The sequence below is a fragment of the Varroa jacobsoni genome, unplaced genomic scaffold, assembly GCF_002532875.2.
Source record: "Varroa jacobsoni isolate VJ856 unplaced genomic scaffold, vjacob_1.0 scaffold_1421, whole genome shotgun sequence".
NCBI lineage: Eukaryota > Metazoa > Arthropoda > Arachnida > Mesostigmata > Varroidae > Varroa > Varroa jacobsoni.
This window is the reverse complement of record NW_019214323.1, coordinates 325,933-338,731: the sequence shown is the minus strand read 5'-3', so window position 1 is coordinate 338,731 and position 12,799 is coordinate 325,933. Positions and strand designations below refer to the sequence as shown.

At 43.7% G+C, this 12,799-nt stretch overlaps 1 protein-coding gene across 4 annotated transcripts in view; it reads left to right on the top strand.

The window, feature by feature from the left end:
- The window catches only part of LOC111269861 (inactive tyrosine-protein kinase 7), a 176,083-nt gene that overhangs the window by 3,024 nt on the left and 160,260 nt on the right, over positions 1-12,799 (top strand). The window contains exon 2 of one of the 4 annotated variants that reach the window (XR_015314714.1): positions 739-1,191. The exons of the other annotated variants lie outside the window; for them this stretch is intronic. The gene's annotated coding sequence lies outside the window, so the exon portion shown is untranslated. Of the gene's footprint in view, positions 1-738; positions 1,192-12,799 lie in introns of those variants that run through there. 4 annotated transcript variants of the gene reach the window in all.

Here is a 12,799-nt window from a genome sequence, read left to right as displayed (position 1 = left end):
CGGCTGACTCCCCCGACGAAACGGAAATGGGCTTATTTGGAAGGGTTGGACCTACCCCTCGAAGCATGCGATCCTAAGTTTAACAAGCAAAACGTTACCCCTATCATGTGAACTTTCTAAAATTTTCTTAACTATGTTTTCTATTTTGTCGAATATCGATTTCTAAGCTAAACAAATGAACTTCGGCTCACGGGATGTCGGTGATCGTCAATTAGACAGTATCATTCATTGGAGTAAATATCGCGCCTCTGCAGCTACAAATCTGTGGGCACTTAAAAAAGTCGCTAGATTATGTACCGGGTAACATTTGTGTGACACTCGCTGGCGTAAAGACGTCTAGTGAATCGCTAATGTAAAACATGGACATCTCAACAGTTTATCAAGCTATAGACGATAGTACGCCAAATCCATTTTTTTCCTCTTTACTTGATTAGTGTTAATCGTCGGCGAAGTAACAAAGTCATATTGAATAGCCGCCGGTAAAAAACAGAGGAGTCAGTAAGTGAGCCCGAATGCTTAGAGACAAATGGTAGCGAATACTGTATTTGGATAGTACTATTCATTACAACATGAACCAATTTATCATATTTATTACGTAGATATTCATTCGTAGGATACGTAGGATTCACGTCAACCACTGATGCTGCCACTTTCGAAATAAGTCAAAAGTCGATCCTTAAGCTAAACCTTTAATGTATCCTTTCGACTATTTCTTATGGCCATTTTGATGTTTTTCAGCAAACTCATATGACAGCTTCATTAAGAAAAAGATTATGTATAAAGCCCAGTTTAATGATGATTTCTGCGGCGCGCCAAGTGTTTGCTACCGTATCGTCCCTTCTGCTACGTTCACGTTAGCGACATAGAGATTATCGTATCGCGTCACTTTGATATCTTTGCGGTCCTGCTAGAAGCACACGCTCTTTGACGAAGCGTAGCGTCTGTCAGACATAAAAGAAACCGGTCAGTGTTGTGGATGGTACAAAAGCTAAGCAGTTAGCCCTGAGTGGAGCAGACACTTACCCCCCTAAACGTGAACCTTTTGGATCTATTTGAAACTATCCAGCGCCATGTCGGTTGCAACAGCAGCTCTCCAACCAAGCCTTTCGGGTATCGATTGCCTAGCTATGCTTGCTATAGTATGTTTACTAGTGATAACTGATCAATGAATCACTGAGCCGCAGTAAAAAGGTACGTTTAATTTCCAAAACTTTTGTAATGCGGGCCATTATTTTTAGTGAACGGAGGTAACAACGGATAACTAGTACCACTCTGAGCACGTGATCTGTATCAGCCACGAAGCGTCGCTCTTTCATACAGCGACCCGTTGCTGTTTAAGCTTGTCGGTTACGTCTAATTACACCGGACGATATTTTTGAGTTAAATTATAATCAGATGTAATCCTCACTGGTGCAAGCACCGAGTTCCTTTCAACTGTTCTAGCTGGGACCTTTGCGGTTCTGTTTACGTAAAATTAATGTATTACTTACTATAGCTTTCGTTGAATATGCCCTTTCTTTAGATCGTAATCATCAGGTTTGTCACCATGCATCAATATAATAGACAAAGTATGTGATGACAACATGAACATTGCTATAGATAGTGATTCGCTAAAATGAATTATATTTTACATGCAGTTCTCGCAGGTGGTACTTGTTAGAAAGAGGTGCATACATACATACATGAGTGAACGTATATGTACGGAATAAAAAAGAGGTACATACGCGTGCGCAATAGATCTCGTAATAGTAGTTGTTTCGACGAGCACTTTGAAGAGAAAAAAAAACAATGGCCAGACTCATGCGTCGTCCCACTCTAAGTATGCTGAAGATTTTACATAGGTGCATTCTGAGTAGCAGCGGTGGTCAAGAGCCGCAACTGAGGCCGCTCCGTCCATATTTGCAAACATACAGGGACATGCAAAGACCTGATAACGTGTTACGACAACAACGAACGCGGACCACTTCTAATCGAAGCTCGTGCCGACGATTTTCGCACTCCAGACCTATCTTATTGAAAGTACGAATTCTTTTCCAGAGAAGACGAGGTAGGAATATCTCCCACCTTGCTCGTGATATGAAGCAGTGGCCGGTTGTTGCTGCCGCAAACATTTACAGTGCTTGGCGTCCGTGCACTGATTTTTTATATCGTCTGCCTCCTAAAGGAAGGTCACGAAATTTACAGGTTGTCGGCTAGATAAAAGGTCGACGGCAGGGAAGAGGAACACCGTTATTACCAACTGATGCAGGTTTCGTAGAGGAAATTATTTAGTCTAAACCGTTATCGTTTAGTTAAGCATAAAAAGAAGATGAGTTTAGTTATCCACGTCGTAGGTTAAGAAATTTCATCTGAATCAAAAACTGATCGCAACGGTCCGCTTTCAAACGCTGCTCGTCGTGCCAGCGTATCCGGTGCATTGTGATATCTATCCACTTACGAGTATAATTCTGACCATCGTTCATCATATAAATAAAGGTCTAAATGATGTCTTTCGATTTTCCTAAGGATGCCTTGTCTGGACAAAGCGAAAAGGTCCAGACCAAAATAGTCGATTACGCTTTCAATCGTACCACATTGTGGTACGATTGAAAGCGTACACATGGTGATACTTAGACAGAATATACTATTTTTCGCATACGCCAAAGTTCGTTCGATGAAGTTGGCCATACTTTTAACATTGTATTGCTTATAGCTTGTATCGAATCTAGTCCGATCTATTCCGAATCTATTCCGATGGTTGTCCAACTTTCTTCGATGAGCTCATGCTGTGAACGCGTAATAATACTAAATGCCACCACGCTATCGCAGCTCATCTCCGCCTGTTGTTTGGGCCCTACCTTTAGAGTAATGCATCTGCCCAAACTTCAATTGTTATTGTCTCTTAATATGCTGTACAAAGAGATCCTGGGGTCGTCCGTTAGTGGTCGGTGAAAGCTGTTCTGCCCGTTATAGTATCAATTCCAAGCTTTTTATAGGCGCTATACACTCCTGTTTAGCCCAAAACCATCCGAAGAAACAATGGTTATGTCGAATCGAGCAGCCGCTAACAAATAGCTATATCGTATACAGAAGCTGGCGTGCGAATTCTTCTCTAGCATTTCTAGTTCTTACCGCCGTTCTCAAGGGGGCCACAAAGGTTGTTTGTAGCTACCAAAGGCACGGTGAGAAAGAGAAATGGCAAAAACCACATCATGTGATCAAATTGGGGTGAGTGGGGTGATGCCATGAGAGGGTGTGACGATGCGTGTGGGGTTGTTGCTTAGTACAAACCAGAGCTGTTAGGCAGAAGAAAGAGAAGAACGAAAGCTATATGGTTAGACAGTTAGGGATACAATACGATCGCGTCGTGCGACATGGCAGGTTAATTGTAGAACTCCATAACTGGTGCTTGACGCCGAATGACGAGAAATGACGCTCCATGCATTTAAGTAACAATAATGAGAATTGCTGCGCTCAAGAGGCCCCCTTTTCCTATCGGTTCATTATAGCCAGTTCAGCCGTCGTCCAGTAAACGATTCGCTGATTAAGGAAGTGGTATTACGTGTTGTTGTAGGGTGTAGTTTGGTTATCGAGAAAAAAGGTCAATAGATATTGCACTTTGTAAAAGGCATTAATCATACATTCAGCTCTTGACATCCGCGATGACATCATTCGCTTCTTAGTACATACGCAAATTTACGGGATATTCACGTATTACTTATAATTTGAGTGGTCATATACGTTTATCAGGTGATGGTTTTATAAACATACTTTTTCCAAGGTTACCACTACCGTCTGTACTCTTCCGATCTTTAAGCTCGTTTCCGTTTCGTTCACATTAACGGGAGATTGACATATTACACTATCTACTAGCGCTTAAATGACGATCCTGATGATCGCGTCCGTTGGCAGTGAATCCATGGCAAGACAATAAACCCGAAAGTCGATCAACGAGGTTATCACCAATCTACGAAATAGTAACGAATTTATGGTAGCTAGCAAGCACAAAACTATTTATTTTATATGACGACGACGAAACGACAGAGGCGTCGGATTGACAGCCATTCACTGCCCGCTACTATTCCCGAGTCGTTGCCATTGGCGCATTTCCAAATCCATCGTTTAAGTGTTGGTCTGCGAAACGATATTAAGTTTCTACCTGCTGTGACGCAAGGAGAACTTGCTTGAGAGTGGGCTATGTCCGAGGGACTAACGACAGCGAACCATCTGACTGAACTCCTACCGACGTTCCAGCAATGTACGCATTGATCACGAAGAGCGAGCCTCTTCATGATGAAGATATTATACGAGAGTGTCGCCCGCTAGCGAACATTAATATATTGGTAAAACACGGCGTGGCCGTGAACCGGGCGGAGTTATAATGTTCAGGCAAAAAGAAAAAAACACGAGACGGAAGGCAAATTTATGACTTTGCGCGAGACCGAAAGGGAAAAAAAGCTAAACAGGAGACTGAAGGTGGAGAAGGTGGTAGAACGTATAAATATAAATACGTTCATGCACGGGTAAACTGGGGTACCTGGCTATCGGCTTTCTGGCAGCTCTGGCGGGGCATGGGTCTGAAATCCTTTTGCTGGGGCTGCCGCTAAAGCGATCGGTGTTATTCCATTCGAGAAACATAGGGTCGGTACTGTGAGGCCACCCTTTTCAAAGGAATGGACCTGCCACTCGACGAGTCCAAAGGAAACTGATGTGGGGGGAAAAGTGGAGAATAGCAAGTTACTTTAATCTGATTAATACTCAGCTTTATGGGTGTATACCCAACGTCGCTGCCGAACATAGATCGTTCCAGCTAGCACTGATATTACTGCCAAATATATTTTGTGCGATGCTACGGAAGCTGCATTTTGGTTTGCGGACGGATTTTTTTCCGGTTTGATTTACTACTGGAACCTGTACTAGAGCTTGCCTTTTTTTGTACTTTCTTCTCAGCCACCAATTGGCATGATCTCTTCGGGCAATGAAACGACGCAATAACCTAGAAACGATGTGTGTGGCGAGTATGGGAATCCAACTCCTATCTTTGGTGACCAAAATCGCGGACGTTTTACTCTTTAAACTTTGTAGACGCTTTTGGTAGCTTAGGTTGCATTAGCGATAGCGAAATCTGTAAAAATAAATATTAACAAATAAATATTGACACGTACTGAAAGTTGCCAGCACAAGACGCTACAATCACCGCGACTTCCTGTGCTATTTCCGCTTATTTTGCGTCAGTCGAAAAGGTACAGGAACGTGGAGAAGTTATAGCATGCTGCGACTCGCATTCGGTGCTTTCAAATGAGCAAAGTCAAAAGGTATTTCAATCTCAATTGCATTTTAGCTCTGCTCATTGCCGTTGCGTTTCGGGTGAGTCAATGCGATGCTGATATTAGAATGGGGGCTAAGGAAACCCCCGGGAAAAAGGGTCGGTTAGAAAAGCGAGCGGCCGTTAGATGAACGCAAGCTGCGGAAACAGCGGATAGTTGAAGAGGGACCAACGGCTAGGAAGCCGATATTGACCGATCGTGCGGCAGCGTTTTGTGAGGTTCCTGAAGATCCATAAGGATAAAAAGAAGGAGCGAGAAACCAGGAACGTGTGCAGCTGTTTCGCATTGGAAGGTGGGTATGGAACGTCCCGCTGCCCCAGTGGCATCAGCAGATCTCATTAAAGTCACAATTCGATCGTGAGTGCCCTATTTCTTCGATGTTTGCCTTCTTGATATGTGACTGTTCAACGATGGTGGTGAAACGGCATTACCGACGAAGCGTTGGGCCGCGCTCAAGCCTTTAATGTATTGCATTTTCAGAATCTCCCTAGTTGTTTTGAACACTTGTTACTCGCCCGTGCTTCCCAACGATTGACACTTTATATAGATTTTTGAAGTGTTCTACTACTCTATCATTATTACCGGGACACAGCTGTAATGTAATGCGTGTCGTTGTCCCGACCTGAGTCAAAATAGAATCATTGTTTAAATGTGTATACCCTCTGGTACAGTCGTGTTTCCACTGCATCAGATTATCATCCTTTCAAAACGATCACCGCAGGAACCTAAAAACGGATTCAATAGCAAACTTGGAAAAAAATGTGTTAAAATTGCCACTCTAACGACCGATAAATGTCTTTGGTAAAGGAAACTTGTTGCCTCCGGAGGCCGTATTGTGCATTGGTCGCACTAGTTTGTAAGCTCGCACTACTACGCTCTTTGTATAAAAAGTAGGCGTACGGAAAATCGTAAAAAAAAACGTCTCGTTGTATTTTTGTGCAAGCGATATTTTTTTTTTGTTTTTGCTATTCAGTTCCATGTGTTTTAAAATGTTCTCCGTACCCATCTTTCGCAAAATCTCTTGACCTTCACGGAAAGGGTCGAAAGCCATCTAAACCCGCAAACCTTATCATGATTTTGTTCGGTACGATTCAGCTAACACCACCTCCGCTCACCCTATTGGAAGCTCATCGTTACGGCCAATTGAACCTATATTACTGCTACAAGCAACGAGCCCCAGAAGCACGGGACAAGCGTAATGGCACCAATTCGTGGCCATGTTACGAGTTCCTGGGCCTCCGACGGGAGACGCCTCATCGGGCCAACTATTCCCTCAAGTTCTCTCTACTTGCCGACTTTCTTCCCTGTCCGTTGCCTTCTTTGCTAGCAAGCCTCTGAGATTCATATTAACCTCTAACTTATCCCTGACAACCCCCGATTCCCCCATCAACCGTGCGAGCTCGCGTACTTCGTATGATCGTTTTCATTCACTCTAAAGAGCCTAAGACTGGGGTAGCAGTTTCCCATCATCCTGGTAAAGAGAGGGTCTGGTCTGTTGGATTTGTTCCGACGAAATTGCGTCTTATCCGGTCGTTTGCTGTTTTTATTCTGCCAATGGATTTAGTTTGTCATGATCGGTGGTAGGGATGTACGCCTGCCTCCACTAAGTTCTGGCGTTGCGCTCCGCTACCAGCTCATTTGCGTTTACTGATTCAGAGGTGCGCCACGTTTTGCCCATTAGTAGCCTAAATGTTCGCGCCACTGATAGGAGGATGGATGTTATCGATAGATTGGATAGCTGGCCGAATTAGGGCGTACGTAATATCTTCTGTTTCGTATCTTTTCCCTACTTCTTGTTGACAGCAATGCATGGGGCAGATAACACCATGTGTCTAACAGCTTTTCTGGCTGAAACTTTGTCTGCCACTAGAAGCTGCAATTTATTTAAGGGAGTAATGCGGACAGTGAACGTTTTTTTTTTCTAATTACGCATGTGGGTTTTACGCCCAATTGTCATATGGAATAAATCGAGCTTTTGATATTTATGTTTATAAAGTTTTCGTGCTTATTCTATACGAATGGATAGATGAAAGAGTTAAAGATGTAGACGTAAACGCATGTACTTTTAACGAGATTCCGCTTCAGAATACAATGTGTCAAATGGAGTCCAGAATGCCATTAATATAGTATACTAGAAACGTTGTCTAACATACATTAACTTTCTCTATAATTAAATAGTTTTGTTTATTGGCGAAGCCCTTCGTCATACTCTATGATTTCGAGAAATCGAACTTTCTGGTAACCGAGTATTCGGGTATGAACTGGCCTTGCTGCCAAGAAAGGTTTGCTTGCACAGCCATGATATGGGACGTAAGCCAGAAAAAGAACTAGACTAATTTCTGAAAAAATTGTACCAAAAAATTGTTATTACCATTGATAATTACTATTGCGCAAACCAATTTTTGTTAATTTATAAAAATGGTTGAAATATATATATTTCAACCATTTTTATAAATCTTATATATATATATATATTATTGTATTAATTTCGTTAGTGTTTTTTTCTTAACATTATTATGTACAATTCTAAGTAATGAATTGTCCCACTGAGGTACTTTTATCGTAATGCAATACAAACTTGGGTTTTCCCTTTGGTCATAGCGAAAGTCAGCTCTCGTTACGAGCATCAGTACCCGCGAAAACGTCTATATACAAGCTGTTATGCATACATGACTCGCGATAGTCGTTTCTTGTGCAATGTTGTGCCTATAACAACTTGGCAAGTTGGCATTTGCCGTCCAACTTCGTCGATATATTCGAATGGGTCCCTCTTCCTGCCCAGCTAGTGACCTGTCTTTGTAGGTTACACAAATGAAGTTCGACTTTCTCCATCTCCCTCGCCGGGCCGTACCGTCCATTGCGTCTTTTACTACCTTGCCACCTTTGTTATTCGATCGTCGCACAGGTTGATGCCTTCACAGCTGTGTCATTGCCCCAGGTGCAACACAGACGTGTCGACACTGTCGATGGGCGCACACCTTTTTCCTACACAAGAGCTGTTTAGGTCATTGGCATCAGACAACATTATTGGCTTTGTCGGATCGTGTCGCGGTCGAACGAATAGCCGTCAGGTTTGAATGAGAAGGTGCATTGACATAAGCTACCTTCTCCAGTTCCTCCCTCTTTACGATCCCATCACTACGTACGAGTGTACTAGCTATTTTGTCGCGGCGGTTAGTTAGTAACGCAAAGATTTTCCCATACTATCCCTCGTGCTTGAACGAGCTTCCGGTGGCAGCGAAATCTTTTTTGCCGGACTTAGTTCGATTGGAAGAGAAATGAGGGTCGAAATAGACCGGCTTTAGCTTCCCTTTTAGTCGGAACAGGATCCGAAGGGTGGTGTGCTCTGAAGTGATTCTTCACAGTGTGTATCTACTTGGCCTTCCCTAGAATCTTCATCGCTTTTTTCCATCACCACCTTCCATCCAGGACACTTCTATCGGGGTGACGCCCGAAGCTTCCAATGCCCTGCTCCTCGCCTGCCGTTGGAGTTTCCCTCGCCAAGACCAACTCTGTGTCTGAGCTACAGAACATAGTATCGCGTCCGTCTCGAGAAAGCGTTCCAATCTTTCCAAATGTGCATCTCCCACTCAGCTTTCTTCCGTTGCTGTTCCGTTCTAAGCCGTTCCATGGTCCGTCTTTTCACTTGTGGGCCACCAAGCGTGACCGGAGTTTCGGGTACGCTGCCACCGTCACCGGGCCGCTGCAGGGAAGAAACAGCAGGGTTGAACAAGCTCAGCTGACAACCACTCCGCGCAGTGGGCAACTACATTTGCACTGAGGTTCTTCTCCACCTTGCCTTACAAGAGGGAGATGGGGCACCCGCAGCCTTCTGCTGGCGCGAAGTTGCATCACAGGGCCTCCCAGGTCAGACCTTGTGATGGAACTCTTTTGATGGCAATGGTGTTATGGTGAACTCCTCTGAAAGAAAGACGTTCCCGGTGGAGTTTTGCCAATTTGGGCACTAGGACTACCCGCCATCGGTTTCGCGTCGGTTTACCTCGTCGACGGCATGTGGTGGCACAGAACTTTCGATGTTTCCATTTGGGAAAAGACAAAGAATTTCCGATCGCTACTTGCTGATGCTACCATTTTCCGTCATAGGTTCAAAATTATTCAGGGACCGTAGCTTCATTTGTTTCTTGTTTTTTTTGTTATTATCTGTTGGTGCTTTGTCAAACATATGCAAATAACCGTTTATGCGGCTTTAACAGGATGGAATAATGCGATTTAAAACATGTGCGGATTATAATCGCAGATTCCGTCTCTCCGGGAGTTCTAGAAGAGAAGGATGCCGATTTCCCACATCCTCAGTGGGACTTTGCGCCTCATAATAACCATTTATTCATGTAACCCCTGTTTCAATACGCAGAATTAATGTATGTCTAATGTGTGCTTCTATGATGTGTGATTCGTGCTGAGATATGTCTAACACATTTTGCATCTTGAACTCATATTATTAAATTGGCTGAACACACCTTCAGTAAACGGCAAATCTTTTACTGTCTTTTCTGTATATAATTCTGGTGACATGTTCACGCTTATCGAGGGATATAGCTAGCTAAGTACCTTCTGTGAAAGTACTAATTCCGCCATTGATGCCTCGCTGTCATCTTTTCGGAAAGTCGTCTCAGTCGTCGTAAGGGTCCCACTGATGAAAAATAGACGCTCGCACGACTAGTATCTTCGTTCTCATCGAGTTTTCGCTTTTTAGCGCTATTTCAGTTATCTCTGATAGCCGACATTGAGGTCACTGCGGAGCCATTAGCTTTTTTACTGACCGTCGAGTTCGAACAGAAGCTCTGAATAGATGAAGGTAGCATTAAAAAGATAACGACCCAGCAGGCAGGCATGCTGGCCGTTTTCGCCTTCTTATCCACTTATTCGGTATGTTTCCTTTCTTGTTTCAGTCTGTTTGGAATATTATGATAATTTTATTTTAAGCACTAGTAGCCTTCGCCGCCGTGTGCGGCCTAACGTCTGCCTTTGGCAGCGCATACAACTGAAGACACTAAGCGCCGTTCAACGAAGAAAAGTCCTTTGCAAAGGCTTCGGACGCGAACACGACCACCTTCATCGTATTTGAAATGATATGATGACTACTCTACGCCTCGTGGACAGCTCGGGGCTAAAGGGTCCACGTGGGACTCGCCCGCTGTCAGTGGTAGCATAACCCTTCTCCAACTGCTCATTATGCCTAGATGGGAGTATCTGTCTATGTCTATGTGGAGAGTGAACGTGAATGCCTGATACAAAGAGCGGGGTCCCGTATGAGGAAGATAAAGGCTAAGATATTTGACTTTTATTAAAATGTGCGCCTTAGTTTTTATGCTACATTGGCCTGTACATAGAAAGATAGAGGAACTACGATGAGTGAAGCAAGAAGATCAAGGTAGAGAGGAATAGAAAAGTAGATGAACAGCGTCAAGAAGGAGACAACGAAGTGAAACACTCGGTTGTGTCAGTATAGACTTTTGCGGTTGTGCGGAAGAAGCCTGCGTCGGAATCAGTAAAGATAAAACTGAGTATAGGCATCGTTAACACCAGCATCGACAGCGGTTTTAACGATATTCATCAGCCTCCGACCTGACTGTGACAAACTCTTGGATTTGGTCGTAGGCGAAGATGGCGCTGAAGCTGCTGTCTGTGCTTACCGCCGGCTGAAGACGTGACAGATGTGGCGTAATCGTCAATAGACTTTATCTGATGAGACAACAAGCACCGGCCCGGGTGTTATCTTTCCCTCCAAACGCCTCCTTGGTCTCGTTACGTCCCCATCCGTTTAGGCGTCTACGAACCCCCCAGTGAACGATTGGGATAGAGGGACAGGGTAGCTCTAATCGATACAGAATTCAATACCAATACAAGCACACGCCGGCGTTGCGAGCATATGAGGAACACTTCACTTTTCGTTGGCTTGTTTCTTTCGTGCTCTTGACGGGGACTGCCGGCTTTTTACCTTGCTTTCCACAGCTGGAGGCTCGGAAAACTTTTTCAGTATGAAGTTATAACACTTGCACTGTTTTTCGATAGCTTCTATCAGTTACTTGGCTAGAGCCTGACTGAAGTTTAGCATTGCCAGTGATGTTGTACCGCGATACTTTATGCGCCTGCATATATTTTTGCTGTGCGAGATATCTTATGCTGCTTGAGCGGGATTAGAAGTGCTTCGAATCGCGGGGGTCAAACATAGACGTACCCGGTTTATCTTACCAAATACTACGCTAATCAAGATTTCTGGTACTTCGTTACGAAAAGTTAAATTGCACTGAAATAGTGAAAAAATCAATCTCAAACCGAAGTAGAATAAAATACTCGAATATGTGCAAATGAAAAAAAAACGGTGTTTCTATAGGTTTCAGGGCGCTCGAATCGTCCACTGTTGTAGGGCAAAAACAGCTATAAAAGGCAACGCATGAGAGAAGCTCCACGCACGCCTCAAACTGAGAAAACATACTAACTCACCTATTTGCTTAAAGTGACGCCCCCGTTTAACGTGAGTCTTCGGGAAGCTGAGATGATTGAATGATGCCTTCTTAAAAAAAAACCCTCCTATGCGTATGTAGGAACTAAAATATAATTAAATTCCATAATCAAGTTGGCAGGTTACTGCATATTATCTTCATCTCGCTTTTTCTAAGAATAATCTTTCAAACATAATTTCATGCAAAAATTTCAGTTTATTTTCAGTTGCAATTACTCATGACTTGCTAGTGCTCGTTAAGTGTTATTACGGCGTAACTAGCTTTACAGAGCCTGTATGGTACATGACTGTAATACTAGATATTAGGAGCTCAAAAGCTATACATAAACGCGACAATTTGGCATTAGCCTCATACCATACCCGTCCTACACGCCGCCACTCCACAGCGGCGGAAAAGATTAAGACGAATTTCCACATCCAAAACTAATTATGTACTGTTTTTCCTCAAAGATTTCTGTCGATAGATATATTGTAGTCTGGAGGTCTAATGGTTAAAGTGGTCTGGAGATGTTATATCGTCGAGGCGAAACCTATTTTTCTTAACGGAAATCTTCACTTTGCCTATAGGCTGATTCTTTCTTCAATGACAGTTTCTTCGACCTTTCTATCCACCCAGCACAACAAAAAACTTGAAGCGAACCGGCAGCGAAGCCCTGGAGGCACATGCCGGCGTCTTACCAAACGTTCTAAAACTTCCTGATCGTCGGAAGGCTCTTTACGGCTGGGGCGCAACGGTAAAGTGCCGTAGAACTATCCCTGGGAGCTAAAACAATTTTCCACACCGCCTTCGTCTAAATAGACCGCCAGCGTTGTCGTCATCATGTACTAGCAAGCCATGCAGTCTCTCTGAACTTCGTTGTGGGTCATTTTTGTTGGACCGAGCTGGAGCGCTTGGTGCTTTTCTAGGGGTATATGTAAGGGCAGAAACGCCACAAGAGGAAAAATGTGCTTACGGAGCTGGTTGGCTGGATTTCGGTAGTGGTGGCTATGCGGGTTTTTGCTAGTTCAT